Source organism: Triticum aestivum, chromosome 5A (assembly GCF_018294505.1).
Source record: "Triticum aestivum cultivar Chinese Spring chromosome 5A, IWGSC CS RefSeq v2.1, whole genome shotgun sequence".
NCBI lineage: Eukaryota > Viridiplantae > Streptophyta > Magnoliopsida > Poales > Poaceae > Triticum > Triticum aestivum.
Window position 1 is genome coordinate 272,283,972 of NC_057806.1, and position 5,440 is coordinate 272,289,411.

At 44.8% G+C, this 5,440-nt stretch overlaps 1 long non-coding RNA gene across 1 annotated transcript; it reads left to right on the plus strand.

Moving 5' to 3' along the window:
- Positions 1–936: 936 nt before the first annotated feature.
- Positions 937–3,202, plus strand: LOC123102962 (uncharacterized). Its single transcript, XR_006449540.1, has 4 exons — positions 937–996; positions 1,339–1,429; positions 1,935–2,275; positions 2,479–3,202. It is a non-coding gene; the product is annotated as an uncharacterized lncRNA (long non-coding RNA).
- Positions 3,203–5,440: the final 2,238 nt, after the last annotated feature.

Consider the following 5,440-nt stretch of genomic DNA (forward strand, 5'->3'; position numbering starts at 1 on the left):
AACCGGAGAGGAGGCAGCATGGACTAGCATTACTTTGCTGTGTCCCGTCAACTTGTCGAACGAGGAGAAGGTTGCAGGGTGGGAGAAGCTTGCGCACGATGGCTCGCAGGACAAGGAGAAACTTTTGACTAATGCAAGCTCTCCCTCGCTTAGGCGGTAGACGTGCAACAATTAATTCGGTGTCAGATTGCCAGAAGCATACACTATACTACTAGTGCTATTATTGTTCGACTTCCCGAACAGCCAAGCGCAAAGTTTACTAGTACTACTACTATAGTCCATAAATATAACGCCCCGAGACCGATGTGCCATGTGTCTTTCAGTTATTCGCTGTTGTTGCCATGTCATTCGCTTGCGTGTTGCATTTCATCATGTCATCATGTGCATTGTGTGTTTTTCATACATATTAAGTTGTTGCATGTTCCATGCATGAATCTTGCTTCATCACCTTCTCCTTCCCTCTCACTTCCTTCTTCTTTCATGTCTTTGCAAGCGACCTTATTCCTCCTCCATTAATGTTCATCTTTTCCCTATAAATCTTGCCTCTTTCCTACACCCTCTCTGTCAGACTTCATCCCATTTGAAGTTGTTTTGGTCAGGTTCAAAAATGATTGAAGTTTGAGAATAATTCAAACTCTAATTATTTTTCTACCTTCTAAAAATGCCTGAGCAATTTATTCAAACCCTACATAAATCCAGGGTTCCAGATATATAGTTATATATCTCATATCTCTAACCAAAAACCCCTGGATTTTCCCCTTTGTTGGTTGTTTATTTATATAAACAATAATTTATAAAGGAAAGAATTTAGAGGGAGAGGGAGCCAGCAGCCAGGCCGGCCTGCTTCCTCGAGGCCCAGCAGGCCCATCTACCCCCACTCCTTTCCTAACCCTAAACCTCTCCCTGGCCCGACCCTCATCTCCTGGCTCCAAAGTTGTGATGGTATCTAGTGTCTCCCAGCGAGATTTGTTCCTTCTCTTAACAGTTACTATTAAGGTATAACAGTGATGTGCTACTCTGCTGGTCCTTTAGATGTCAAAAAGATTATGTGTTGTGCTAGCTAGCGACTTTTATCTCCCCGTGGATGCAGATTTCAGAATATGTTTAGTTACGACGTACCACAAAGCTGATCTTTTTAACATTTGATTGCCGTGCTTAATACCACAGTTAGGTAGTTCGACTCTTAGACACTGGTCTTTTTAATATCAGACTTAAACAACTACAGTTCTAAATAGCAGTAGTTCTTCTGAATTTCTACCTATTTATTTCACTATTGTGGTTTCAAAATCCAATAGCCCTGCTGTTAGTTAATGCTCTATTTATATTTTTTGCCAACAGAACAAATTTATGTTTCCAGCAAAAAAGTTGGCCAGCCCCAGCAAAAAAAAAGAACAGTTCCAGCAAAAAAAGATCGCCGCCGTGGTCACAGGTACTAAATGGTTCCACTGTACATCTCTGTAGTTATTTGGCTGAAGGTGCGCATTAGTGGTTAGCTGTGATAATACAAATAGTAAACATGTTATACCAGGTAGCAGAACTTCACGAAAATTTGCTGAAGGAGTTGCATCATCCTTGATCAAATATTATTTTTATTATTCCTTCTTGGTTTTAGACAATAACATTAGAGAATCTAAATCCTTTTACCGCGCATCAGTACATGTAATAGAGCAACTCTTGGTGCAACTAGCTGCAGCAAAGACCAACTTGACTTGATGGTATTTTTGATCTGTTCACCTACCCTCCCTCGCTCAATTTTCTTGGGAAAAAACACCCGCCCAATGAAGCCATCTCCGTGTCGCATACCTATTGCCACAACCAACTAAGCTAGCCCAGTGTTTTTTGTGGAAAAGATGGTTGTTCCTTCTATTAAATAGTCCCACCTCGCCCCTTTACACCCAATCCTCTTAATTTCCTTATGCCTTTGAATTTCCTAGGTGTCAACAAGCAGTCTTCGGAATCATCAATAAGCCAACAGCGAGAAATAAGTTCAAGAATTGAGTTCCCTTAACAGGGAAATAAGGAAGGGAAGAAACAAATAGGGAACAATCAGATGAAGCATCAAGGAAAATGGATTGAACAATCAGATGAAGCATCAAGGAAAATGGATTGAACAATCAGATGAAGCATCCAACTCGAGGAGAAGCATGGTCTGCAAGGAGACCAATCATCTTGAGGTGGTTCTTTCAGCTACTGCATGTTCCATTACGGAGAAGGGTACTTAGTCGATCTTAGGAGCCAGACTCTGCTTTCCTTGCAGGGAGAATTTCAATAAATGGTACTATTACTCTCCCAACAATTCTTTTATCACTACAAAATGTGTAGGAACCTTATTTTTCTTAAGTGGCATAATGTGATTTCTTAAGTGTTGTGTTGTAACACTTTAGAGTAAAAGAATAATTATGTATGAAGAATAATATTACCGAGTCAGGCAGAATTTGACCTTAGTTCTGACCAAATTAATCTTTATTTGTTTGCCAGGTTGTGTGTCAAACATCACTTCATGTTGTAGTCCATTTTTTCCTTTCAAAAGCCACATTATGAAATTTGGCTTTATAAGAAGTTTCACTTTATTATTAGTGGAGAACGGGAGATAAGGAAAGGGAAGGGAAAAACAGTAATTCTAGCAACTAGCCATTGTTCCGTGGCAAAACACAGGTGTTTGTTCTATTATGTCCATCGGAAATCTTTACGGAGGAGTTGGGACTGAGTGAGTGACATAGATTTGCTTGAGGTCACAAATTCTTTTCTGCTGTTACTTGCATCTTACTTGAATTTTTTTCTTCAAGTTCTTCCTGTTTTCCCATATCCTCTGCTCTATAGAAGCTGCTACATCAAATTAAGTAAGTGCATCCTTCTTTTTTGTCCAAGTTTGTTCTATTCTATTACTCAGAAGTCTGTACAAGACTGAGAGAGTGAAGCATATTTGCTTGAGATTTGAATACTTTTTTGATGTCGGGTTTGTACGCTATACAGTTTGATTAATGAAAACTGATAAAAGTAGTGGCAAACACTTGATTGAGTAAGCTACTGGATTTTACCAGTAATACACAGTAGTTTCTTGCAATATTATCTGCATGACAAGAAACACCCATATTTGATTTTGCTCTGTGATTGGTTCAAATATCACTTTTTGGCTAAAGCTGATTGGATACGAGTAGTAGTGCCAACAGTAATAACTTTAAATATGATTTTATCATGGCTCTAAATTTTATTGCTGATGATTTGTTTCTGGATATTTGGAGAGGCTATTTGCACCGTAATTCAAGACAGCTGATAGAGTATAAGCTAGGCAACTCACTTATATTGTTACTTGTTTAAATGGTTATCTATTCTGCCGGCATATTCACATGCCATATTAATTTCAGAAGAACAATTTCTAATTTGTGTTGTGCTTGCATGCATTGTTATGTCTAAAAAGAAAATTCCAAACAAAAACAAATATAAAGTCACAGTTTGTATTTACGCACTGGATAGTTTCAATCGCGCTAAATTAAACGAAGGCTTTCAGAATAAATTGTGGCCTCTAAGCTTGTGTGTACTCAATTACTAAATGTGTAATATCAGCACATATTAGCATGACTATTTCTTAAGTGCAGCCAGCCACCAATTTCATTTGATTTGAATTAATATATTACTTATATACTCATTTAGATATTTATTTATGTCCTCGATGGATTGATTTGAACGCCACAATTTTATTAACCCGTTGCAACGCACGGGCCCTTTTGCTAGTAATTTATAAAGGAAAGAATTTAGAGGGAGAGGGAGCCAGCAGCCAGGCCGGCCTGCTTCCTCGAGGCCCAGCAGGCCCATCTACCCCCACTCCTTTCCTAACCCTAAACCTCTCCCTGGCCCGACCCTCATCTCCCTCGCATCTCCCCAGCGCCGCCAGGAGCCCTGCGCTCGATTCCATCTCCCCTTTCCCTCCCGCAGCGCAGCCACCTCCTGCTCGATCTTCCTCTGCTCCCTTCTCCTCGCTGCGATTCTCCCGTGCGCCGCCCTGCCATGGCCGTGTCTTCCCCCAGCCAGCGCCGCCGCACACACACACACACACCCGCACAACACCCCGCAGCTAGCGCCAGGAGCTCGCCTCCTCTTCGCCATGGCCTCGAGCCCGATTCCCTCGTCCTTCTCCTCCTGTCACCGCGGCCTTTCTCGCTGCATATCCGCCGCCCCAGGACAGCTCCTCCGGCCTCCCCGTCCTTTGTTTCGCCTTGCCTCGCCTCCTGCTCCCGCGTGCCTTGCGAACCGCATGTGTGGCCGCATCCAATGCCTCCCGCTCCATCTGCCATGGCCTCCCTTCGCCAGTGCCGCGCCTCCGTCGCCCGGCGAGCTCCGCCACCAGCCGGTCCCTCCATCGCGCCTCCCTGCTTCGTCCGACCGCCATGTCACCATGCTCCAGCGCCGCTTCGAGCTCGTCATCCCCGACCTCCTCCGTTCGGGATATCGTCATTCCTCATCGTCCCGTCGTCGGAGTTCACGCCCAAGGCTTGCTGCAACCTCACCTTCGGCCTCGCCATGGTTCCCCTGCAAAAGCTGCTTCCGGCAAGGACGTTACCCCGCTGCCTTCTCTTGTCGAGACCGAGACCCCGGGAGCGTCAAGTTTCTTCCACGATGCCCGAACAACTACAGGCCGGGATGCCAAGTCCAACGACCACTGAACAGGGAACATCGCCGAGTACCGTGACACTCAGATCCCTCGGATCAGTCAAGTGCATCTACGAAAACGTGTATGACCGTCGTCGAAGCTACAAAGTACCTCTACGCAAGAAAAACGCCAAGTACATGGATACGCCGAGCTTCTCTCCGAATGTGTGTACGACTACCGTAGCACCGAAGACCTTGGATGCTTGAACGAGTACCGAACGAAACGCCAAGTACCACTATCGCCGAGTACGACTACTTCCACGATGATATGAGAACAACTATTGTCGACCCTCGAAGATTCCGTGGACGTCAAGATCCTTGCCGTGACCTCGAACATCTACGGAATGTGCACGACTACAAAATGGGTACCACTACCGTTGCCGAAGACCCGTGTAACGGTATCGTCAAGTCCAAGTACCGTCGCGTGAACAACTACTTCCACTACCGCCGTCGTGTGAACGCCTACTTCCCTCTACGAACTTGATCCGTTCCGATAAGGCACGCTTCGAAAGGTATAACCATCGACACGACCGTCCGTGGACCGAATGCATATTATGTGATGTGAGACGATCGCGTTTGCACGTCGCCCCTCTTTTTGCCTTGCCAACGACATGTGGGAACTCGGTATCCGAGATCACCCCACCATCCTTGCTTGTCACGTTCCACACACTTCCCCTTTGCGTCGGTATCTCAATCGAGTACCGGAACCGGAACGCTGCCATGGCACCGTTTTCGTTATCGTTGCCGTGGCACCCCTTTCCTTTGCACCACGGTGACAAATGCTTCATAATGC